The following is a 27,018-nucleotide window of genomic DNA, read 5'->3' as shown; positions in this document are numbered from 1 at the left end:
AAAATATTAATGAAGGTATCAAGAAGATGGAGCTACGACACAAAAGTGCTAAAGTGAGAGGAACAGGCGGCGAGACTTCCTCAGCTGTTCACCAGGCTCTGTAAAATGTCTTGAATTAAATTTCTCTACCACTGAAAAAAAAAAGTACGAGCGATAGTTGCAGGGTACACTAACCCACAAATAATAAGGCAATTGCACATTCAAAATTACCCAACAACTAGCAGCTGTTCATTTCTCAAATTGCTTTCAGTGTGCAGTGGTGTAACACTGCCTGGCTTGATTTTAGCTGATCATGTCGTGCCTGTAATCACACAGTGGATGTCAGAGGCTTCGGTATAAGTGCTGGAGCATGACTGGTACCGAGTAAATAACCTGTGTCTGACCACAGGCCTGCCATTTCACCGAGTGAGTCAGAGGCAGCTTGTGTCTGTTAGCATGTACGCTATAATCTGTGTGTTGTTGATTATATAAAACAATTTCTTGCCACCTGCAGGCTGATGCAGAAAGTGGGATTTTTTTTTTTACCTGCAGAACTCTTTTGAGCTTTCGAATCATTTTATAACAGAGAGCAAGCAACATGGATGTTGGCATGTTAGGTTTTTAAGAGCTCATCCTAAAATGGAGTCATTTGCTGCAATTCCAAGTCTGTTAGGAGTAGATCAGCGTGTCTCTGTAAAAAACAGTCATGGCCAACTCTAAACATCAGTCAGTGTGAAAATATGAATATCACAAAGCACGTCTCTTATTAAGAAAGCCAATTAAGTAACAAAAGATAATGTCTTTTTTGCACAATACATTTAAAAGCAGTTACATCTTATACATAGAATTAAACAATATTTAAAAATCATGATAACTAGTTCAACCACACAGACACCAGCTTGGGTTTATTTGCCCTTAAAACCAAAACACACCAACAAAACCTTCATTGTAAAAGACATTGCCACATGACACCAGGCAAAAGGCTTACGTCGCCTGATAAATGAACCTTTTCCGCTTGCTATTTCCCCATGTCCTCTCCATGTGTTCCTTTCTTTGTGATTTAGAGTATTACTGTATGTTTGTGTGCACACTTCCTTAATTGCATTAAGAGGATGACGCACTTTCTTACTCTGTTTAAGCTCACTTTAATTGCCTCTGAATGGTGCGCTTGGGAAGCAGGGACTGATGGCACAATGTGGATACGCAATTAGCTATCTTTCATAAGACGCTCCAGGGAGAAAGAGAGGGCTCCAATTCATGAAAGAATTTCACACACAAGGCAACAAATGCTATTTTGTGTCACTGCTGTGGCGGCATCTCGATGGAATGGCATTTCATTCATTAAAGAATCAGACATTCGGGGAAGGGAAGACTGAGAGATGCAGGCAAAGAGGAAGGCAGAGGGATGGTGATAAAAATGGTAGCAGGAGACTCCTAGATATGGGTGAGGTGCAAATAAAAAATGAGAGGAGATGGAGTGCAAGAGTTGGCAGGATAGGGGAAGGGGTGAGGGAGTGATCGAGGTTGATTGCAGCAGACACATGTGCGACCTAGAGAATGCTTACTCTGGCTGTGACAGCACAATGAAAACATGGCTCCAAAAAAGTAGGGGCCTACGCTGTCAACACATTTTACATAGTCCATTTAATCTGAAATATTAAGTGCATAAAGAAGCTGGTAGTAATCAAATAAAAACAAATGCATGATTGTCCTAAAAAAAAGTAACAGTATTTTTCTGCTGAAGGCTAAAAAGTCCTTATAACCTTTACATGGGATAAACATTAGTCTCTTGTTAGTCTATTATCTTTAAGATTGATGTGGACAAACAATAATATTGAAAGTAGCTCTTAAAACCTAATATTAGTTTACGATCCTGTGTCCAGATCGGGACATGTATTTTTCATGGGTGTTAGTGTCAGACATTAGATACATGACGTCATGCATTAGGTTAATGGCATTGTTGTGACATATCAGAAGGTTATAATACAGCACAATGCAATAGGTAGCTCTAACACAACTACTGATGCCAGCTACCCCTCCTTTTTATTCTCCCCCATCATGTTCTCATTTTTCTATGCTTTCTCCCTTTTTTCATTTTCTTGCCCCCCCCCCCCCCCCCCAAACAACCCCCTACATACCCCCATCTTGGACAATCTCGCTCTGTCTCTCACTGTCTCCCCTCTTCCTCCCCTCTCTGCCTCTCATCCCAACTCCACTCTCCCTATCCCTCCCTCCACTCTTCTTCATTTAATAGTGGACCTCAGAGTGGTTGCCATGTCGACCAGCCGGCATATTACTATGGCAACCAGTCTGAGCGAGACGAGGCTGCTGATTAGGGAGAGATGTCTAGTGTAGCCTGGCCAGCGGAGGGTGGAGAGGAAAAGGGGGAAATGGTGTTGGGGTGCTACATGGGGGGTTGTATATTATAGGTCTGAACTGTGTGTGTGTGTGTGTGTGTGTGTGTGTGTGTGTGTGTGTGTGTGTGTGTGTGTGTGTGTGTGTGTGTGTGTGTGTGTGTGTGTGTGTGTGTGTGTGTGTGTGTGTGTGTGTGTGTGTTATATGTGAGCATGTAGAGGCCGGTCAGCTCTCTGATATCAAGCCAAAGGACATTTCACTTTCAGGTTTCAGATCACACTGCTACCTGCACCAATGCTCCCTCTACATCTGTCTGGCAGTTTCCTGCTTTCTTTAGAAGAAGAAGAAATCTCTTAATCTCTCACAGTACTGTTGATCATTACACAAGCCCTTTATTTGCAGTGACAGATTATCTTCACTGGTGAGCACCTGTGGAAAAATTATCTGAAATAATTTCATAAAGAAAAGGATTTCCATGTGTTTACAGCATTTATGTTTCTGTTAGGCCCAAACTACTGCTGAACTACTTTGTTTTGGCGGTACAAAGCAAAGCCTGGAAATCCTGCTCTCTCATTCTGTTCGTGCAGCATCACATCTAGTGTTATGACATGTGAGGGACGGAGCAGGCCGGGCTCTTAAAAAGCTTCACCCTCCTCTAAGAACACTAATGAACGCTGAAGAGGATGCCTCAGACCTCCCAGATCCATCAGAGAAACTAATTACAAGATCCAATTAAAGAGAGGGAGGCAGAAGAAGGGGACGGGAGGGAAAAAGAGAGGGAGAGTTGGGGGGGCAGGTCTGCCTTTGCCACTGACCCAGCCGAGCCGTCGGCTTATTCAAGACAGTAATTATAGCTTATTTATTATTCATCCTTGAGCTAAATAAGAGCGTGACATTTCAATAACAATAATAAGGGCAGCAAAAAAGGCAGCATAAACTACAGACTTACTAATTGCAGTGCTCAGAGATTAAACGACTGGAAAAATGTTGTTATTTACTTATTCATAACATCTCGACCAGCTGTAAGAGCAGAGCAATGCACTTCACTGGAAATGAGTCTAAGGGGTTCTCTCATGAGATCTCCTTGTGGACATAATCCTCCACAAAATCCAGACGCCATGCTTCCCTTAACAAGTGTTTTTTTGGGGTCTGTATCACTGAGTAAGGGCTTAATGACTTCCTCTGGCTGGATAAGTATGACCACACTGTCTCATTTTAAGACGTTTTAAACTACTTTATTGGGCATGATATTCATAAAACATGCTGAAGAATTCCTGAATTTTGTGATTAGGAGTTTATCCGGTTTGCATGAGGTCTGCACCCCTCATCTTCTCTTCCTTCTTTTTTCTTCCCAATGCACCCATCTTCTCACCTCTCCTTCCTCTCAGCTGAACTCTAAGGCACCTCATTAAGACTGCCAGCTCTTGGCCTCATTGGCTATGGCAGAGGTGAAGAATATCACATAATCATGAAGTGGAGATGGCATTACACTCATCACAAATTATAGATGAGTTTTACTGTGTGGCGGCCGGCCTGGCAGACTGGTGCTTAACTTAAGTGACTGTTACGGGGAGGACTTGAGACCCCCTCTTCTGGCTCTGATATGGACCCAATCTGTCCAATAAAAAGAAACATTTATCGAGACTGTCTGAACTAACATCCTGCACTTTTTGATTTATATCACACATTGCTGAATCTGTGTCTTTCCTTTCGTTATGTACCTTAAAGAGTCCTGAATCCTTATTCCTCAGAGGTTTTCGAACATGATAAGGTTCAGCAGACTCTCCCTGCTTATTAAACATGCATATTGGTACATTTACATACACTCTTGTGAGTCTTGGTCAGATTTAAACCAGTGAAAGTCCAAACAAAGCCCATGACAGCTGTAATTGAATGGTTGCTGAATACATATATCTCCCTTTGAATGTGCTTGATCAAACAGAGGAGACTTTGTTGTCTTCTGTCATTTACCTGCCAGGCTCTAAGAATAACTGTTTTTGATCATGCAGTGCTTATGTTAGGCCTCATGACTCGTCTGTTATGGCACTGAGCTTGGAAACAAAAAAAAAGTGAAGGAAAGAAGAAGATAAACAGCAATCTGATTGATTTTACTTTGATTTTATTTATGTGCATTCATATGTTTCACCAAACTACTCAAGCAGTCCAGTAACAGAAATGAAATGCAGTAATACAGAATGGTACAATGAAACACAAGCTTTTGCGTGTGTCCCATTGCCATAGAGCAACCTAACACAATAATGCACCTTGTTTCCTTCTCTCCTTAATGCCTTTGTCCTTGAGATTCAAAGGTCTCCTTTATTACACTCGTATTAGGGAAATCAAGTAGCAGTAGACAGCAGACCCTGTGAATGAATTGTCAATATTTAGATATATGGTAAAGGCATGTAAAGAGACAAGTTTATCCATCCAAATTGGTGTTCTTTGACTCAAAATAAAAGTGTGCTAACTGATATTTAACATAAGCACATTTCTGAACGTGTGCGCACATAAACAGTGGCATAAAGAAACTGTGACACTGCAGAACCAAAAGATGGAAGTAGAAGCCCAGTCACCATTGCAGGATTATGGGTCAGCGGCTGGGTTTTTTTTTTTTTTTTTTGGGGGGGGGTGGGTGTCATCAGATGGCTGAAAAGCTGCTGGTGCAGACTCTTCCTTCCCTGTCTGTGCCTGACATGAATGAGAGGGGGAGGTTTTACCACTTATCAGCTGATGCGGGACATGTCCTCAGACAGAGCTATTGATTTTATTGATTGATTCATTTGTGGTTATCCCGTACAGTTGCACGCTTGTAGTTTTTGTCAGCAGGGTTGAGATAATGCACAGTTCAGGGAGCCCAGAAGTGTGTTTATCATTATTTTTCACTTCTTTACAGGAGACATTTTAAAACCACAAAAATATTTTGGCACAAACTTGGAAAACATGTTCTTTTTGTATGCAAATGGTGTAAAAACTGTCCTACACACTTGACCATACATGCAGGATCACATCTGATACAGAGACAAAAACACTGCCTTATTGCTTTCTCAGCACACTCATACAAACATATACACACTGACCAGATCACACCCCCTCGGGGTTGTGGGGCAGTGCTTGAGCGATGCCTCCCCAGGGGGCTGATATTTTATAGTTTGTGTCCATCAGTGGTGTAGCCCGGGGCGCAGGGGTTGACAGTAAGTGCTCTCAACACCGGTGACACTGATTCATCTGAGCTATGACACAGATGAGAGAGAAGAGGGAGGAGGGACAAGCAGAAAAGGCTATAAAACACCATGAGGCCAGGTTGTGGTTGTGTAATTTGTTTGTATTTTCTGTGTTTAAATGGCCACAGTGCACATAACATGTACTCCAGTACAGTCCAGCACATTGTAATGCTGGTAATGCTAAAATTTCTTTTCTTCATTGTTGTTCGCTACATAAAGACTCATGGATGTTCGCCATAAAACACATGGCTGTACTATTATATGGCGGTCTAATATGGCGATCTCCACTGGACTAGACCAGAGAGATTGCTTTGAGGAAGGGGCTCCAATCTAACATGGCATTTCAATTTCTCCTTCCCCCCCTCATGACTGTGCTGTGCACTGCTGCACCTCTTCTACATATATATAGGGAGGACGCCTCTGAACCCCAGCCTTCTGGATGCGCATACTAAGCAATCAATGTGTCACCTCTTCCTGACAATCCTATTTTTTTCATATGGGGGCCGTGCTCATTTTTTCTTGTCAGCAGAAGGTAATTTGCTGTATTGTGATTCAGTCCTAAAACTTGGTGACGAGGTGTCTGATAAGTCGCTACCTCCCTCTGTCTCCCCCAACTCCCCTCAAAGCCCTCCCTGCATCACCCACAATATGGAAAAAAAATGAAGAGAGCACCCCAACCCCCATTCTGTCTCCTACAAAATGCACCCCCACAACCCACAACCCTGTCCTTTTCTCCACACCAAGCCCAACATAGTTGTATCTGCAGCGGGCTGCTAAATTAGATAAGCGGGGCTGTGGCGCAGCGCCCCTGATTAATAAAAGATGCAGTGCTCCCTAGGGATGGCCCCTCTGAGGGCCGAGCAGAATCCACCCACAGACAATGGAGTTTGCTTGCTCACAATGAACAGGAAATGGAGAGAATGAACCAATCATGGAAATATAACATTTAAAGCAGCACTATCCTGTGACCCTCCTAACATTCTGCATGCATCATAATAGATAATAACTAATGTTGGGGATGAAAAAGGCGCAAAAATATTAATATATTCATTTATTTTGGAAGCTATTGACATATGTTGGATAGAACCTCAGATTTCCTGCTGTTTTATGACATTCAGAAGAGGGTTTGCAAATCCCTTCGGCAGCGCTGCTGCAAATTCATGGTCAGTTTTAGTCTTACCCCTAACTGTGCACATTTAAAACACTACTTATAATGTGTTTTTCCATTGTTAAGGTTGCTCAAACAACAAAAATATGAAAGAACTTGGGAAATTGATGCCATTTGTTTTGCTTTCACATATTGCTCTGAGGAAAAAAAAAACTCCTTTCTGTGATTTCAGAGTCAAACCTGAAACAAACTGAGCTAAATATGACAAAAGTGGATTGTTTTTGTGAAAGCTATTTTTTAAGGCTGACTTTATGACAGTACTGTCATTCAGAATAAAGAAGTGCAGTGGGTCTAAATTAAAGATGGGTAGGATGAGTTAGAGGTGTTATATACTTCAAAACCACAGTCAGAGTTGTATTTTTTTGGTTGTTTTTTTCTAATATACACCATAGTTCCATGTTCACTCTTTAATTTTCTGGGCCTTGACATAAACTTTTAGTTTATAACTTTAACTACAGATAGCCAAAAGCAAGACTGATTTCTTCTGGCCTTGGCTACGCTTTCTAAGAATTATTTGAATTATAAACATGGACAGAAAATATGCCACAAAATGAGTGGGTCTGCCTGAAAGACCTTTCTGAAATTTGTGTATTTAAATGTATGTCAACGAGAAAAATGAAATTCTCTTAAATTTTTTGAGCACTTGCGCTTAGAACACCTTTGAAGACAAAAAGATGCGTGAAGCTAAGTGTAGGTCTGTGCAAATTTTGATAAGAACAAATAATAAATGTGGTCTCTAGACCTGTTGAAATATCATCCCATACATTGTTCTCACTGAAAGCTCGTTATTAGACAGTTAATGGGAGCATCGATTTTGTCTCTCCATTAAAACTTATTTTAGATGACATATTTGAGTTATTTAGCATTTAAGGTTAAGAGTCCTTGAAGTCCTTAAAATTTTAAAATTGGAAAATTTGGAAAGATGGCGGTTATTTTTTATCTTTACAAGTGTAGCAAAGACTGAACTTAGACGAGTGAAGGAGAAAAATGTTTTCCTGGACAGAAAAATTGTGCTTGCCTTCAAATTTAAAACTGTGTGTGCATGCTAACTGTGCTTACTTCTGAAAGGCAAAGAGGTGCTCAGCTATAGAATCGTGTTTTTATATAATTCAGGCCTGCATCAGATCTGCTACATGTATCATTTAATGGCTTTGTTAACAACAGCACATTATCCACTCTCTTTTCAGCGAGTAGCGATCCAGTTGCCTGTCTGGACCCTTGAATTCAGGGGATGTGCAGTCATATGTACCATCATGTGTACAGTCAGGGTTACTAAAAATGTGGGTTGAATTTGTGCCTCAAAGCTTGATATCTTAGAACTCATTATTAGCATTCAGCAAAAGTATTGAGGGAAACCTGCTGGCATACACCAAGAAAAAGGTTTACTGGGCAGATGCAGAATGATACACCAGCACCAAACGATCAACATGTATCCATCTACACATCCTCACACGTGCTCGTACACTCATGCAGCCACACAGCTGTAGCAGACATGTTCTTCTACTCCATGTTGATAGTGCATGATTGCAGCATGGGTCGTGAACACTGGAGCATTTATCTTCAAATAACCTCCTCCCCTCGTCACTATCAAACAATAGTGAGACGCTTCTAATTTTCAGAAAGATAATGGCAGATATATTGAGATGAAAAAGGTCAAGGGTTGGCTTGTGGGGCTCTGATTGGTTCAGAGCATCATGCTGCCCCTGGAGATACAACTGAAAGTGATATTTCATTTATAGCACCACCTTTTCAGAATGGAGCGCAATTTTGGGTGATAGCTCTATGAGGACGCCCAGTTCTGCAATGATTAGAGTGCATTTCCCTCTCAAACGCTAAACACAAAGATGGCTGCTCTGATGTCTCATATCAGCATTTTTTCCCGTTTTTTTTTTTTTTTTTTTTAAGATCAAAGGCATGTGCCATAAAGTTTCCACATGCTGTTTTCAATATCAAGTGATTCAAATGTCCCCTCACCCCCTCCAACCAGCAAAGATTGATGGGTTTTGTTTTTGCATATGTATAAGATGCACACATGCAGTTGAACCTGCCTTTGCCCTTCAACTGCTCACATTTATAATACTAGCTTCCCTCTACACTTTGCGATGTGTTCAAAAAATGAAATATACTTCTTGTTCAAGCAGGAAGTTACAACACACCCTGCATTGATTCCTTCCAGTTCTCCAGCCTCCATTCATAAAGTGCAGTTGTTCTTTATTCGGTGCGTGATTAACCTATGCTGACTCTGTTTTTCTACGTTCTGTGCTGGCCTCGGTTTTTATTGAAAGCAATATTAAATTCATGCTTTGACCACAATGGTTTGAAAATCACCATTTCCAGTGTTGTGAATGAATTGAGGACTAAACTGTAGCTGACACATGTGACATCTACCACATAGCCTAGAGGATGCATACAATCATATAACACAGCCCTGCACATTGCTGAAACAAATTATACACCAACAAATAATAAATCAATGAAACTTTAATCACACAAACTCAGTCTCTTAATGGATTTGCCCTTGACGCCCACGACAAATTGCACATTCATATCTTGTTTTCTTTATGTATATTACTGTAAGCATTATGGACCAGCAACAGAGGAGAAACCAGAGTTAGCACAGCATTTTTCCTGTTTTGTTTTACCTTACATGGCAGCTTTTACATAATCTCTTTGGCCTAGTTTGCCTTCTTATTTTTTATTCCAGCCTAAGGGCCAAATGCATCACACATTATGCAGTGACCCAAACTGCATTTCCCAAAGAGCAGTCCAGCCAGTGGGAGTGGCCTCAGCTTGTTGAGGAGGCTGCCCTTTAAGGTCATTACACTGGTCACGTGATAGGCCAGTGGAGCCCCCTGGGCAATATGACAAACCGAGCTGCCAGGCCGAGGTGTGTGTCAGGGGTGTTTTTCCACAAAGCATTCTATAAAAGTGTAACTGGGCTGTATTTGCCCTTTCCTCCTGCTATGCGTTCAGCCAACAGGCCCCTGAAGATCTCTTAAAAAGTGCTGATCCACAGAGCTGGGCTGGTGCTCATGTAATCCTTCCAGCTCTGCTCCACCTCCCTCCCCTTCTCCTGCCACGATCCCACCCTCTGCACCTCCCTTTTGCTCCCTCACATTCCCTCACTGTCTCCTGCTGATGCTCGGCACTGATCTGAGCGACAAGGTGATGGGATGAGGGGGCTTGTTTGGGCCCCGAGCTAATTAGCACACATTAGTGCGTGACTAAATAAACCTTAAGTGCCGCTAATTGCTTGGCAGGGAAAACAATAACTGTGGTACTTGCCCAGAGGCTCTTGGGTAGCGAGAGGGCTGGGGCACTGGGGACAAGGGGGGGCCTGGCACTAGGCCAGCGAGAAGACACCAGCACCATCAGTCAACTCCCCTCTGCCTTCATGTTGAAGTCACACACCACTTGGCACTGTCACTACATGCACCATATGCCCCACACACACCAAGCAGAACCAAACACACTCCCTAACCCCAACCCCCCAGCACAAAATGAGCCGTACATGACAGGCAGAGACAAGCTCAGCCTGTGTGTGGAGCCATAATACATCACTGCATTAATAAACATGAATTAGTAATGGCACAATTAGACGGGGTTGTTCTGACATTAACTGCTACAATAATGGTGTTCTCCTCTCCGCAATCCCCTTTGGCCTGTAACGAAGAAGCAGCAGATCTCAGACCATCAGACCTTTAGATGTGGGGGTAGTAAGGCAATGTTTTTCTTATCTGTCTAATTTTATGCTTTAAACCAGAACAGTGAATTATTCAAACTTCCATATTGTCTGTTTCAGTATGAGTCCACAAAAATGGCCACCAGTTCAGCTCCACTCTGTCCAGTATGAACATGTTTGTCTTACTTCGTCTGTGTCATGTGTGTTTGTTTGCCTCACAGGTTGTGTTCTTCAGTGTGTGGAGAAGTCCTTTGAATGGCCTGTGCTGCCTTTCAGATCTTTCGTGGCCTAAAGGTAGGTACCCCGCAGCCCGACCACAATGAATCACAAAGTGTTTCACTCTGTCACACTGTAGCTTTTGCAAATATAATGTCACATGTTCTACATGTAATAAAAGCTTGTTGAACTATCGCAGGCACTAAACACTCACTCAGTGCCACATTTTTCTTATCTAATTGTATAGCTGAGATTTTGATCCAAGTCTGAATACACATATAAAAACAATGCATTACCTGCTTAAATTTTCTATAATTACAGGTTTACCCACCCCAAAGTGAGGTGGGTAAACACATCCATGAGCTCAGAATTTCACATATTTCCTTGCCACTCTCTTATCTTCCCGCTCTCTTTACACCAGTAGCTTCTCATTTGCACTGTCAGTCTTGGCACTGTTTTACCGCTTTCCCGGGGGACTCGTGTGCTTTTGTTAGCTTTTCTGTGAACACACAAAGACTAATTGGTTGATTAGTTCAGGTTGACTGGCCTGTTAATTGAAAAGTAATTTAGATTTGATGTGTCTAATGAAGATCCTAATTTATTCTTTGGCACTCATCCAAGCGTTTGTTTTTTAAGAGTCTGAGTCAAACAAAAAGGATGAAAGGAAACAAGGAAATGATTCACTGTCTCAGACCTGCTTTGATTGGGGATGAATTAAATCAGTGTAAGGTGATTATACCAGAGATTAAACACTTCAGTGTTAATCCCATTGAAATTAAATTGATATTGATACCAATAAGAAGCAATAGCTCTAAACCCAATGGAACTTAAGCAGCAGCCCTTTTCCCTTCGTCTTTCTTTTTTTTTTTATCCCTGTATCACTAGACATATTTATCTATCCTTGTATATTTCTGTATATATCTATAAACCTTATATAACTTATTAAAATTCACAGATATCTGAAATGCAGTATATCAGCGTACTGAACAGAAACGCTATGGTGGCCATAACTTTGGTTTGATTAAACAATCCATTAACCTGAATTTTGAAAGACTGTTTGACTTCTAGCAAAAACTGATTCAGAGCACAGTTTTAAAACAGGTAAAGAAGCCATAATCTGCACCTTGCTTACATGGAACATAATCGATTCAACAAAGCTTGTACTGTGATATGCCTCTTTTATTTACTTAAACCCATAAATGAGTCTTGTTTACCTTTACCTGAGTGATTTTTTCTTACATTGGTTGCTCAAGTAACGTACACATCCTGCTTTTTAACCCGTTCTCCTGCTGTACTCCCAAATGTCTACTGGATATCACCCTATTTTTTTTTACATTGATTCCAATTAAAGGCTTGTTCATAGTTACTGTGTAGGATACGTGTTGTCAGACCTGGAAACACAACTAGGTAGTGACAAGCATATGCAGATTTCTGCACAGAACATGGAGATAAGAACTGTGTTAGTGGGCATGTTAACTGTACAAAGATCAGACAAAATGTTGATGTTGTGGGGGGAGGATATCGCACTTTGTCGGAGTCTAATGTTGACAGGTATGCAAGTGCTATTTCCTGATTGTACCACTGTAAGCCAGTCGATAATGTTTTTAATAATTGTCTCACTGTGTGTACATTTGCATAATGACTGTTGGTGTTAAAATAAGATGGAATGTGGAGATCTGATACTTGGTATCAGTCTAACACTGATCAACCTACTGGACTGAATATATAAATATACAGTCCAGAATTGGTAGCTTCAGGATCTGCAGACACATGCTACACATGTAGCGTGAAGGAAGTTTCGTAGATATTCCATGCTTGGTTTGCCAACAACCTACAGTATCTGCAAAGCCCCTTTTTCAATGAACGGTGGAAGTGTAGCAAAATATTACTAAGGTAACCAAGCAACTCAAGACTCATTACACTAAAGATCACAACAAGTTGAACCAACCAGGAATTCTACTGTTTGCTGTCAGGCTTGGAACCAAGACACAGTTTACAATCAAGCCATTACAAATCACACACCAGTGACTCCACTCAGATGTCCATCAGGCTAATGCTCAACTAGTGGCATGCCAGGCTGAATAAAACCATGTTGATTTGTTTGCACCATTATAGGACAAAATTGTGATGTAGTTGCCTTTTTTATTTTCTGTACTTTCTAGAACATGAATTTTAATCTCTGACTAACCCACTGCTGCACTTAGAGGTTAAAAGTCCATTTGTAATACCTGTGAGTTTTGAAAACCTGCAGGTATATTTTTAAGATATTATGAAACATTATAATTACACTCACTTTGAATACGTCTTAATATTTTATTTTGGTTACAAAAAGTTACAAAAGTCTTAGTCCCTTCTACACAACGAGTAATTGAGAGTTAATTCGACACTCAAACTTGATCAGATCAGTCGATACCAGACGATATTAAAGCCTGTATATCATACCAGAATGAATACATTGCATCAGAGTGCTGGTATGGCCTAACGATTCGGTTGTGCGCTTCATTAGGCCAGCCTGTAAGCAGGTGGCCTCAATTCAAATCCGATCTGCAGCCTTTTTCCCGCAGGTGACTTTCCACTCTCACCTTGTTTCCGTCTCGATCCACTTGCTAAATAAAGACCTCTGAAAAAAATTTAGAATAGTTTGTTCTCAGCATCCCTAAAAAGAGCCTAACAAAAGTCAACACGCTGGTGCTGTTTCAACAAGTTCACAAATGCATGCAAACCAATGTGCAGCGCAAAATGCTTTTGCCATTTTAAGATTTAGAGTAACTTTCATTATGCACTCCACAATTATGCTCAATTTGTTCAACAGTTTATTAAGCAAAACTGTCTGAGAGTACTTCTCATTCTTTATGTACATCATTTGTTCACAAGCTGCAGACTAAACATGGAAGCCTTTTCCCTTTGCACGCCTGGTCTGCAGTGGATGTATTTGTGTAAGGGTCATCCTCCACAGTTCCAAGGAAAAAGTCTTCCCCCAAATCCACCATTATGCAGAGGGAAATCACATTAAAATCAATCAATGCAAACTTGATTTCCCCTTTGGTTGGATGGGTGAGGTGAGGTGGGGGGGTGATCCCAAGAGCCTTTTGACTCCTCCTCCAGAACAGCACAGCTTGGGGCCTTGATTTGAACATTCATTGCTTTTGTTGAGTGGTCCAGTCTGTTGTCTGTTCAGAAAAAGAATCAACAAAATTCAAAATACAATAAAAAATATCTTAATCCAATCCAATGAATCATCAAAAGGTCAGCAACATCCCACAGCCAACTCTTCCACAAAAGATAAAAAAAACAGAAACGGGTTATTTGGAAGTGTTTTCACATGATGTCCTGAAGCCGTTGATGCCAAATGGTTCTCTTATTCCTCACATGAATGTTTGTATCCAGGGTGTAGACTATTCCTTTTGGTCTGTAAGATTTTCAGGAATTTTCATGTTTGATTTGACAGCTGTAGCTGAGCTCATGACCTAGCATTTTTAGCTAGGCCCTCTCTGTCCCATGTTGCCACCAATGCAAACTGCGGCTCCTGCTCTCTGCAGCTGCTGCTGTTCAGTTGAAGTTTTTCTAGATAAGACAGGAAAACATTTTAACACCATTAGTAACAAAATAGTCCATGCATTATACCTGAATTATCTGTCATCCCACCTCCACACACCAAAACCTTTCAACCCTCACAATCACAAACTTATGCTCATGCAACAATGTACTTTACCTGACAGTGCTAGATTACAGGCCAAACTCGTGCAGGTATTAGCAACCTCAGATGTAGGAATCACCCCATTTGTTGCCCACATGTACATTTCTTCGCACTATTTCTCAATTGCTCAATTACCCGCATGCTTAAAGCCGTAGTCATTAGTCGCCTTCACTCTCTCTCTCTTAATGAGAAAGCAATTACCATGAGCTTCTCCCCAGTCCCAGTGGCCTGGCAGCGCTGTCCGAAAACCTTCCTCCCCACCTGCCTTCAGCTCGGCGGCTGCTTCTCTCTCAGATTCGCTTCTCTTCCCTTGCACCTCTTCTCCCTTTCACCGTGGCTGCGGACTCTCTCTCTTTCTCCATCCTCTCTGCAGCCCTCTCTCTTTCGCTCCACCCATCTCTGAGCTCTAGGCTGCTCGGGGTTTTAGACGGATCACTCTCACAATGGTTGATCAATACAGGTATTGATCCACTGGCAAAATGTTTATAAAATCATTCTGGGCAGCTGCAGTGCAGTGGGGAGGGGAGGCGGGGCGACGAGAGGGCCAGCATGCCATGCCATTCGCCTGCGAAAGAGCCAGCACAACCTGATTGGCTGCCAGTCTACCCGCCTTGCCAGGAAGAGGGCTGGCATAGTCTGCGCTTCTTGATCATTGTTGCTCGGTACACCACAGCCCTCCCTGGCTTACGCTGCGATTCTTTCCAGACCAACAAAGCAGAGTGTGGCTGTTTAACCTTTTCGCTGCTCAATGTTGACTGCTTCCCAAGCGGTGGTTCCCGCTCCCCCTCCTCTTGAGTCGGCCAAGACATTAATTTGCATAAATTAGCAAGCTGCAGGCATTCCCAGTCTAATGATCCGCTGTCGTTTCATCTCCCCTTACTCCCCTGTCTTAACGAGAAAACATTTATTCTTGCTAATGCTGCCTTGGTGCTTCCCTGTCGCCATGCCCACCTCAGAAACCTTGCCCATTTCACACCCATCGATGAACACGTACATCGCAGAACCTGGTATTAGCATATAGAGGGAAGTGTATTAAGCTGGCAATACGCACAGGAATTAAAAAGGAACAGCTACCTAAGGCATGTCCCTATTGTACTGTCATGAGGGAACAGAGAGCAGTCTGGGGACAAGACTCCCCCCCTGGCTCCAGTTTTTGTTTCTCTTTGTGGGAATCATTAGCAACATTAGCAGCAGCAAAACAACCACACAAGGCTGCGCAGCACTCTCCTCAGAAAAAAAAAACCTCTACTCCACTCGGGAATGCTACGATTAGGCCAGCTAACACAAATATGAGAGCACTGTAATGCACTGCAACAAGCTTGCAGAATCAAGTGGCATTGTTTATCAAAGGCTTTGTAATCCAGGGAGGAGCTTTGGCTTGTGTTTTGCTGAGTGATGATTTATAAGATGTGTCTTTACACAGAGACGATAACTGCAATGTGGAGAGAAGTGCGGTGTAACTTTTTCCAGAATCACAACTCTTGTTGAACCAGACAAACATCTGTCAGCCATAAGGCCCAGGCAGCCTCTGTGACCCAGAGTCAACCTCGCCCCTCTGGGGTGTGTGGCTTCGTCGGTGCCCCCCTCCTTTCTGGCACCAAACCCTCAACCCAGATGCCCAGACGTCAGCTCACACAGCAGAGTCTGACCCATCTTCAAGAAAAGTGTTGAACTGCTTATATCAGTAGATGTTTAAGTAATGCATTATTTTAATTAGATACGGTACTTGCCTCTGGATCTTCTGAGGTCTGATCTGGCTCAGTGAACAACCATGGTGTCCCAGGATAGGAACTCATGTAAACACACACACACACACACACACACACACACACACACACACACACACACACACACACACACACACACACACACACACATGGGTGAGCAGACATGTAGGAAGTGTCACTCACACATAGGCTATGGAGCAGTAATTACTCTAACACATCCAGAACCGGCCACAGCCCATTCATTACCATAACATGTTGTAATGAAGTTTAATCCCTCAACATGTTGTCTGTGGTTGGGGATTGCTGTGTGGTTCCAGATGTCTCACAGGCTGTCTCTCTTACAGTAGCACTCAACAGAAGACATGACATTCAGATCCTAACTCTTGCCTTATTTCTACTTTTCTTTGGTCTCTGCTTTTCTTCCATGTTTTATTTCACCCTTGCTCATCTTTCTATCCTTACTCCCGTTTTCCACCTTCTGTTTTTTCCTAGTTGCACCTTAACCTCCCTAAGAGAGTGTTTTTTTCTGAATGCCACCCCTTATTGGTGCATGCTTCTTACAGTAATCAATTTTAGCTTGGAAAGCATCACAACAAAGCATGGCACTCGTTTCAGCTGGGGCATAGATGTAACCCATCTCCCTTTCATTTTCCTCCTCCTGCTCTTTCATTGAAAGACATTTTGTTCTCACTCTGATGCCATTATGTCAATCACTTCAGACCTTTGGTGATGTGTGAATGCAGCTGCTAAACGAGTCTTGGCGAGCAATGATTGTTAGACACCGGGGAGATTCAAGCTGTTAATGTACAGAAGAGCCAGTATCTTTTTGTTGCATATAATTGTCATCTTTCAGTCAAAGTTGTCAAGTTCTTGATGTTTTAATCCATGTCAGGGTGAAAAGTGCATCAGTGCATAATTTCATTTGCCATTTAGCATAGTGAGAATCTCCTTGTCTCTTTTGGACAACAATACACAGCACAAACAAGTAGCAGGATGCTCCCACTGTTGTATGAATGGGAAGAGTCAGGCTGCAAGCTCTTCTGTATCCTTTTCTCTGCCAGCCATCCTCTTTGTACAACAGTTGCAGTTAATGCAGCCGCTGGATTGGCCTCTTTCCTTGCTCTGCTTTTATTGATTTCAGCCAGACACAGAGACAGACAGAAAGAAAGGGCCTTTTCAGGAAGAAGTTAAATGGTCAAGTAGCGGGCGGAGGGTGGCTTTCACCACTTTATTGACGAGGTGGAAAAATGTCACTATTATGGAGGCCCTTGCAGCAGATAGCGAGCTGATTGGATGAGTGCCCCCAGGTCAGAGTGGAGCACGTTCCCCCTGCAGCCAAACGAGAGCAAATAAAAGGGCAGAGGAATCCGCTTGAACTGGAGGTGAGGTTTCTCTCCACCAGGTCTCTCTTTGGGCAACATTTCTCAGGGTGTAGAAGGCAAAGTACTTGGAGTCTGGATTGAGGGCTGATCTCAGCTGACTCCTTCCCTCTGAACTCTCTTCTCAGAACATTGCAGGGATTTCAACAAATTAAGGCTCTAAGGACAACCATATTGTATTTCACACATTGTTGAGGAACTGAGGGCGTGGTTGAGTACCATACCGTACTCAAGCAGGACTGGCCCCCCGCAGCATTATTGGCCAGTACAACCCATGGTCACACTACTCAAATATGAACAAGACTGAAGGCACACGCTGCTTTCCTATGTCACCATGATGAGTCACTGTAGATTGTTGCAAAGATGATTGAAATTTGGCAAAATAGCCAAATGATGTGTTTATGGGTGTAACCAGTGATAAGACTTTTTAAAGTTTTTTTGTGAATTCAGTACTCCAGAATAAAAGACTACTCACACAGGTGAGCTCCTGGTACATTCTACTGTAAGGCATGGGAAAGGTGTCAGAATTTGCCCAAGAGAACAGAGGAAAAATAGATCGCTGAGGGAAGTTTAGAAAACAGAAAAGAAACATATGGGAGAAAATAAGTCAGGTGAAAGCTTAAGAGTTCAATGTTTGAAATAAAATCTGGTTTGAATCGTTGATATGGGACTCTTAAGGCCCCTCACAGAGACAGAGTTGTGAGTCCTGGCTAATGGCTGAGGGTTCAAATAGAAGCCACTGTTGGGCCCTGCCTTCTGACGTCAATCAGTCTAATTACCCCAGCGTATCATCTGGCCTCTCCTCTCAGCAAAGACAGACTTCTGGAAAGGTCAGCGTGCCACAGCAGAGACAGAGCAATGCTTAATCAGAGGTGAAATGGTTTCTTTTCCAAATTGATTCCAGTTTGAATCAGACAACAGTGGTTTGTGTTGAGCCACTTAGAGGCGGCTTTTTAAGAGGGCTTTGATTACGATTACTAACAATTACGAACTGTTCTCCAGACATCTGGATCAAGGCCCAAAGAGCAGCAGATTGTATGAAAGACCTGTTTGTTTTTTTCATCTTTCTGTTTTCTCCCTGTTTATCTCTTTATCTTCTGCTCTGCATGAGGCGCAAAAATCATTCACATGTGGTCGCAAATACTATGAACTGAGAAAAACAACTGAGAAAATTCATGCAAACTCTGCGGGAAACTTTGTCCCTCTACAGTGTAAAAAAAAGCAGAACCTCTTTTTCAATGTTGACACAAAACTGTACGAAATAAATATTTTGTCTTCCCTCTTACAAAGTAAACTAAGTACCATTAACACTGGACCCCTGAGGCGTTTTTATATTTTTACACCCTCTTAAAAACTCTTTTTACAACAGACTTGTCACAGCCATGTATACATATGAGGGAACATCTGAGACTGCCCACACCCACACACACACATACACTCGCTGCACACTGCACATTCACCAACTCCCTTATGCTGAATGCATAATATATGTAATGAAATAATGTTTCCAGTGGGGATGGTTGTGTCTGGGGGATGGAGACGTGTAGTGAATATCAATGTGCCCCCCCTCCAGACTCCCTGGTTCAATTGGTGTGATGGTGGGGGGTAAATGAATATGTGGGAGTGAGAGAAGCTTTATCCCTTTGCCCAAAGCTACAGTGAGAAGTCCACACAGATAGAGGAGGGGGTTCTGCACTGGCCCACTCACTCATTATGAACCTCAGATTTAGTGCATTCCAGCTGATGGTGTGTCCTCTGTTCTCCCTTTCTTTCAGTTCCAGGATGACTCTGAATAGTCAGACTCAAACCTCTAAGAGCAACCGTTGGCTTTTCTGTTCCCGCCATGATGTGCAACATATTCAACTTCATGGCATGTTATAAATATCGAAATCATGATGCATCTGTCTCACAAATCAAATTTACTCATCAAGCAGTGGCCTACAGTTCTGCAGAACTTTGTATTTACATGTATTTAAACTCATTGTAGCTACAGTGTCTCTTAGAAATCTGGGTAATGATCAGCAGAAAGACAGATTACATTTTCCCCTGTGCTTCACCTTGACAGACTCAAGTGAGCTCATCTGTTCCATCTTGTCAGTGTGTTGATGCTGTGTCTCTGTCAGCCGCTGCTTTGATGTTTAAAACATTACCATTAATAATGTTTTCAGCATCAAAATTAATTGCATTGCTACTGTGTCCTGCTCCCTTTATCCTGAGCTGAAGCACGCATAAATCAAGACTCAACTACCTTTGTCTTGAAATTTTGAGGTCAGGAATTCAGGATTGAGGCTGAAGTTAACTGTGGTCAAGTGGAGTAAGCTCTGTTCATGTTCCTTGCATTACGTGGACATGAAGCCCTGGTATTGCTCATATGTCTACAATTTACAATTTACAGTTTCACTGATCAGACGCTTTTGTCCAAAAGGACGTGCAACTTTGAGCAGTTCAGGGGTACCTTGCTCAGGGGCGCCTCGACAGTGCTCAGGAAATTATGCTGACACCTCTCCAGCTATCAGTCCAATTCCCAATCTTGGTCCATGCTTGGACTTGAACCAGCAACCCTCTGGTACAAATAGTCTAAGTGGACTGAGCTACTAGAACCCTAGTCATTTAAAGATGCTATGAGGAGGATCTGTTGCAATTGGACTTCCTCGCCATCTTTTGCCCTGGAGTCTCACTACACTGTCGAAATGACTTTGAGTGGGGTGTGTGTTTGTTTTGGAATTAAATGGAGATGGAAACAAATTTTCTTTGTTAAAGACAACTTTTTTACCAGAGACAACGCACTAGGGTAAGGTATTTATCAGTACAGTTACGCACATGACATCAAGCAAACTTGTAGTAGCCAGCTATATGCAGCACTATGGGCAGTCCGGTGCTCCAACGTATTTGCAGGCTAATGTTACAACTTCTAAACACTGTTAGTTTGTGTGTAGTTAAGTATCAGTCTATATTTGGTACAGCTGGCAGCCTGGTGCTCAAAGACATGTCCATAATGTGTAACATTAGTAAATCCTGGTTAGCTATGTCCTGCTAGTCATCTGCTAAGCAGAGCTAATGTAACCTCACTCTTCATTTTTTTGATAGACTCTCAAGTTTAAACAGACCACTGCAGAATAACTGCTGCATGTGGGTTGGAATGAACATTATCAAAAACAGTTCAGCCCCAGTTTTTGCCTGGAGTTCAAGGGTTAGCTAAGTGTACGAGCTAAAGGCTATTGCTTTTAGCCTAGCTTTAGCTTGTGCACCGTCACTCTCCCATTTAGCTTTCTTCTGCTCATCTGTCTTGTTTCTGTCTGACAGTCAGTCTCCAGTGTCCACCATTTCTACAAAATTATAGAAATCACTTTCAGCAGAGGACAACACAGATGTATCTTCTCATTTTTAAACTTTGTCAGCTGGCATGGTGTTGTCATAGAGACTTAGACGTGCCGTAAATCAATCTTGACCCGATCGGGAGGCTAAGAAGTAGGATATCGAAATAACCTGTAACCTGTAATATTGGCAATGACAATCTATTTTTAAAGTGTGGATTACGATCAGGCGTATACCTAGAAGGGAGACTTTTTCAAGATCACTGAGAAACTCCTCACAGCCCCTTTGAGTTGAAGAATAATGGATAACATTCACATTTGTGGCACAAAATCGTACTGAACAGCACAAAAGAATGTGGGAGTTTGCGCAAGGTCCAAAGGGATTTGGGGTAGTTTTCTACAACCTCTGTTTTAGTGTTATTATGAAACTCGAGCAAAAGATGCAGAATGATCTAAAGCATGAACTTTTGCCCACATAACTAGAATACCATTCAGACATGGCTACTTCTTTTTACGACAAAAGTTGAAATATTGGGGCTGTCAGTGAGTTAGCTTTGGGATGTCATTCATTGCAGGATGTGGTGACTTTTGAATTAGCTTGGATTAGATGCAAGAGAAGTATTTTTGTGACTTCCAGATGTTCTGTTATCTATAATTCCCAGCTGTGTTCTGAGAGGTTAAATGAGTTGGAAAGTTTCTGTCCAAGCTCTGTTATCCTCATCAAACTCAGGGAAATGTAATTAGGGCCTTTTTGAGCTCACATTGCCTAGCAACTCAGCCCTAAATAAACAATAAAAAATTGCCTTCCTTTTTTCGTTTAGCCACACCTCTTATCTGCCAAGCACCTCCCCTTGAGTGGCTCTGGCCCTACCCAGTCTCAGGGGCCCCTGCAATGTGAAGACAGGGTGAGGAATGTGTGAAGCATCCAAGGAAACATGAACTGCTATTTTCCCACAAGTATGAAAAAACAGAGGCCATGGCTGTGGAATCTTTCTGACGCAATCAGCTGGTGGGATGGCTGCTGCATGGAGGGGATTTGGACACGGGGGCTCAGGTCAGGCTGTTGTTAAAGCTGCAGTCTTAGGGCTTAAAGACCAGATCTGCTGACTTGGGTAAAACCTATAGCCGGAGATAGCAGGAGCTGCTGGATGGCCCCATTTGGGAGCACTCCATCGTTCCTGCTATTTCATTTTTAACAGGCATCTGTGGGGCAGCTTATTAATTGTTTGTTGGCTGAAGCATCATTAAAAAAGCAGACAGCAGGGTGGCTTTTACAGAGATGTGAGAGGGAACTAAGACAGGAGAGAGGATCACTGAAGCGGTCCTGAGAGGCCCCTCCTTGAGACCCAGCTAGATGATTACCACATACAGTTCCCTGTGTAATTCTTCATACATTAAGACCCACAATTGAAAGGAATCCCCAAACACAAAAACAGAGCCAGCTTCAATGAGTCTTTTCTTTCTTTCTTTCTCTTTCTTTCTTTCTTTCTTTCTTTCTTTCTTTCTTTCTTTCTTTCTTTCTTTCTTTCTTTCTTTCTTTCTTTCTTTCTTTCTTTCTCTGATCTAATTATTGCTACCCCCATAATTGCTGTTATATTCATCATAGTGCACAGTATTTATAGGGTCTGTTTTCATCATAGTAATAATGTCACTCTGGAATTCCCATGCAGAGAGAGGAGAGAGTCATACATCACAGAGTATATAGAGGAAGCAGCTGGAGATTGAGAGAGCTGGTGCTTGGATCCAGAAATCCTTGATGTTAGGAGACCAAAACAACAGGACTACTTTTCAAACCTCCTTGCAGAGTGCCCTCTTGTTCAGTCTGGACTGTCACCTGCTTCTCAACTGAGGATGACCCTGGTACAGTCCAGCCCTATTCTTGAACCTTTGGCGGGCTTGGCCAGAGTCTTTGAACTTGTGATGGACCCGGTTCATTCTTTATTTTTCCGTCAACATTGACTTTTTTACAGTATATACTTGTTCCCATGTTCTGTCTTTCTTTCCTTCTTTCTTCCTTTTCCTTCACACATATTTAACTCTTCACCCGCTTTCCCCTCAGCCCACTTCATTTCCAAAGAACTCATCTGCCCTTATTCTCTGCCTCCCCAAGATGTTGCTCCCAGTATTTGGGTATATATTTAACACCCACATGTGAGGCCTGGTGAAAGTGCCTGGGGAATGGAAAGGAAAACAAGCATGCCCTCTCTCCCGGCCCTTTAGTGCTGGTCTGCTATAAATACCTCCGGGTGGCGCGCCAGTTCCAGCACCAGTGGCATGGGAACCTTTCTTCCTCCTCTGGTCCACTGCTCGGCCAGTCCAGTCTGGTCTGGGAAGGCTGAAGCAGGCAGCTTTACTCAGGGGTGGGTGACTGTAATGTGTGCTGAGTGTAGGGAAAGAAATATGAAGGGCTTTCTATGGCTGGGGTGGTCTTCCTGTGTGTTTTTTCTGCTTCTCTGAGGAGCATCCCTGTGTCCCCTCCTTTTCTTCCTCTCTGTCATCTCCCTTTTCAAAAGACTTCATGTATACTGCATTTATGCTGTTTTGCTTTATGAAGATTGTATGAATATGTGCTTTTCAAACTGTTATAAAAAAAGAGAGATCCCCTTTTCTTCACCGCGGTGAAGCGTTTGTTATGTTACTCCCCCAAAAATTGATTTAGACTTTTCAAAGGTTTGTTCTTTACAGTGCTGTCTCCCTGTGCCGATGCACGACAGGCTCAGCTCGTATTTTCAGAGTTTGAGGTAATAGTTTTAAACTGACAGACTAAACATCTCCCTCCCTCCCCGGCTGTTCCACTTCTACAGAGTTAAGAGTTTTATGTACACACACACACACACACACACACACACACACACACACACACACACACTGACCTAGCCAAATAATTATTTATTTAGAGTTTGTTGAGGTTCAGGAGAATTGGCTGAGATGTAACCTTCAAATCAGTTTCTTGGGTCATTTTATCTGTTTTAACATTTTGACAAACCATCACGGTTTTACACAATTAATGCCAGGTGGACAATATTTGTGTAATCAGTATCTCTTTATATTTTTACCCAATACATTCTTTTATAAATAAATGAGTATCACAAGTTGCGGCTGCTCCTGTGTCAGCTTAAAGGAGGTACTCTACATCAAAGCTTTCAGTTTGGTCCTTTAACTCACCAAGCCTTCGGATTAAATATCTCTGTTGTTTTTCTCTTTCCCTCACACCTCTTACCATTCTCCCTATGTCTCTTTTCCTCTCCCTCTCCTAATACTCTCCTTCCCTCTCTCCCTCCCCTACAAGGCTCACTTGTTATTTTTTTGTACAAGGTCCTGTAATTAAGTTTGACATAAGCACAGGGATTAAATATGCGGTTGAGGAGGGAGAGAAAGGAGCTCTGTTACAATCTCAAGGCCAGCTGTAAAATGGAACCAGATTGCGACACTTGGAGTTGGAAAGTTTGGGAAAGGTGCCGAGACTGGAGCTGTGTTCTACAGACGACAGGATCTGAGTCTTTCTCCAGGCTTAGAGCGGCCAAAAGACTACTGAGAGTCCGGCCAAAAACCCTAATATTAAAAATACTTAGGCAAAGGACTAACACTCAGCGCGGTCCAATGATAATTTTCTTTTTCAGCTGAAAGGCTGCACTCTCCTCCAGCTGCACATTAACTATTGTCTCTCCAACCAGATGACCGAGGCCCTTACCTTAGCCAAAATATCTGCTGTCAGAATGATAGAAAGCAAAGTTCCGCCTATTTAACAGCACATTTACAATCTGTGTGCACCATTTATCAGTCAGCATTCACCAAAAGAAAGCTGACCGCAAGTCTGTGCCTGATAAACAAATGATTTTGATGAAAAGTTAATGGCAGAAAACAGAGTCGGTCCCCTTTTAATAAGATTTCTGGTAACCACATTAATAAAGAAGGACAAAAAGCCACACCTATAACCTCATACTGTTGTTAAGAAAAGAAAAGAAAAGAAAAGTCATTGTTAGTCTAAGCCATAATGCAGCAGAAAAAAAAACCTTCACATGCTATCACTCAATCACTGACACCAAATATAGAAATATTGGCAAAGATCAGCCCCCAGTGCACCGAGCGTGTCGATAGGATTTTCTTCTGTTCTGAACTCTGAGAGGTCTCACATGGAACTTTGCATTCTTAAATAACTCTGGCAAAATGCTTTAATCTTAATGAGTCTGAACAGCAAATCTCTCATCTGCAGCAAAAAGGATTAGGAATGCAGAAAAAAAAGGCTGCCGTTCCACTTTGATGAATTGTGTTTAGAAAATCCCTGGGCATGAAGTTCCCCCCAATGAACAAAGCGTTCGGCGAGAAACGGATGCTTTTAAACAACACAACTTATCGGAGAAAAACAGAACATGAATTTAAGTGAAAATACAAAAGCAGAGCTGATTCGACTCCTCTGCAAAAATGATAAAAGTGACTAACTCTTTTTCCTCAATCCACTTAGCTGCCTTTGGAATCAAACCTGGAGTAGCTTTGCACAAATTACTTGCATTGTGTTTTTCCGTGCCTCATCAGTGGTGTGTTTATTTTTCTGCATGATGCATTCTCGCTTTGTTAAGCATAAATAGATGAATTCATAATTTTCTGCCTCTTGGTAGAAGCACTTGAAATAAGCTGTGTAGTGATGAAGAAGGGAGTTGATGAACAGAGACAGTTAAGTGCTACAAGGTGTTGCATTCAAGACCACAAAAACTCGGCGTTTCCAGTTTAGTTTCCTGTGGTTTTTCCTTACTGCTTCAAGGAGCACAACTTTTCCACCAAGTGTGAAATTGCAGTTAGTTAAGTATGCCATTATGCGAAGGTGTTTATTTGTATTTGATTAATACATTATTGATAATATGTTAATGTAATCCAAATCAAAGCAGTTCAGCGTTTACTTGATTAATTATTACTCTGTGGTGTAATTTCCCCAAACAGTCTCTGTGAGTGTGAGGGGTTAGAGCAGTAAGCCTCTGGCTAGTTCAGACTGCTCAAACTACAAAGAGCCTCACTGCACTGGGACCTGCTCTTGGTTCCCCTTTTCCAACCCCCCACCCACCTCCCCAAATGCCTCCAGGCCTTATAGAAAACTACTCTGGCTGATTTTCACTGTATTTATTTTACCTTTCTTTCCAAATCAGCGCTCCCCTTTGTTTCCAGTAATGGGCTTTAGACAGAGATATCACTGATGCAGGCCAGACATACGATCCATATTAATGAGAAAACAGTACCAAATATAAATATCTCTGTGAAATAAACAAGTCTATCACCAGATTTTTCTACATAAAGCATATTTTTGTGCTGCCCTGTGCTACAAAGGCATCAGAGTCTGTGTGAACAGACTTGTGATACATATTATCATGCACTTGACCTATATTGATCCCCCAGTAGAATGTGTACCCACTCCAGCACGTTGAGCCTAAACATCTGGTCACCAGAGTGCTGCTTTGAATGACAGATAACATCTGGGAAGTCTGCTGCTATCACAGGAAACAATGTTCCTATCTCCCCCTTCCCGCCTCTCTATCCCTCCTCACTCTCTTCCCCTTATATCCCCCTTTGCCCATGTCCCGCTCATAAGCACATCCCTCTCATTGATTTCCCATTAACCCCTTCCAGACTGTGAGTATCTGCCCACCCAGACACGCAGACACCAATGGATTGATTACTAACATAATGGCATCACTATGGCTGCCCGGTCTCATCAGTCTGGCCTGTTCAGTCTGTCTCCTCTATGGTACACCTAATAGTCCCTTTTTACTGTGTTTCCAACTCTCTGTCCTTCCATTCCCCCTTACTTCCTTTCTTTTACCCCATGCATGTGTTTGCGCTAATTTCTTCCTCCTCATCCCCTGTCCCTTGCATCTTCCTCCTCCTCCTCCTCTCAGCTCCATGTTAATATCCACCTGGCGTTCAGCCTCAGGTCAATGTGTAAAAGCACCATCTGAGGCCCAGTACTCAATGTTCCTATTTGCTTTCACAATACTGTGATAAAACACAAGTGTGCGTGTGCATATGTGTGTGTGCTGATATAGTATCTGACTATGAGCTTGCAGATATGTGCTGATTAGTGTCATGGAGGACGGCCGTTTGCAGCTCCTTTTCTACAGGAGTCTGAGATGAACTGATGTCGACATTGCATCAAACCAGTAGAGCTACTTTAACTTCAATTACTATGAAAACAGACTTGAAATGGTGCCATTAGGATGGAAGAGAAAATTAAACTTCTTCCTGTGTGTGGGTGGCTATACTGATGTGTGCATATGTTTATATATATATATAT

The 27,018-nt window shown here is 42.3% G+C and overlaps 1 protein-coding gene across 3 annotated transcripts in view; it reads left to right on the top strand.

Annotated features, from left to right (window-relative positions):
- zfhx3b (zinc finger homeobox 3b) overlaps positions 1-27,018 on the top strand; it is a 333,079-nt gene that overhangs the window by 153,723 nt on the left and 152,338 nt on the right. For all 3 annotated transcript variants that reach the window (XM_074666024.1, XM_074666027.1, XM_074666028.1), the window contains one exon: positions 10,627-10,699. The gene's annotated coding sequence lies outside the window, so the exon portion shown is untranslated. The remainder of the gene's footprint in view (positions 1-10,626; positions 10,700-27,018) is intronic.

This window comes from Halichoeres trimaculatus, unplaced genomic scaffold (genome assembly GCF_033239565.1).
Source record: "Halichoeres trimaculatus isolate MK-OKI-2021-1 unplaced genomic scaffold, fHalTri1.1 fHalTri1_scaffold_3, whole genome shotgun sequence".
NCBI classification, from domain to species: domain Eukaryota; kingdom Metazoa; phylum Chordata; class Actinopteri; order Labriformes; family Labridae; genus Halichoeres; species Halichoeres trimaculatus.
Note: the sequence above shows the minus strand (reverse complement) of the source record. Positions and strands in the feature narration are given on the sequence as shown.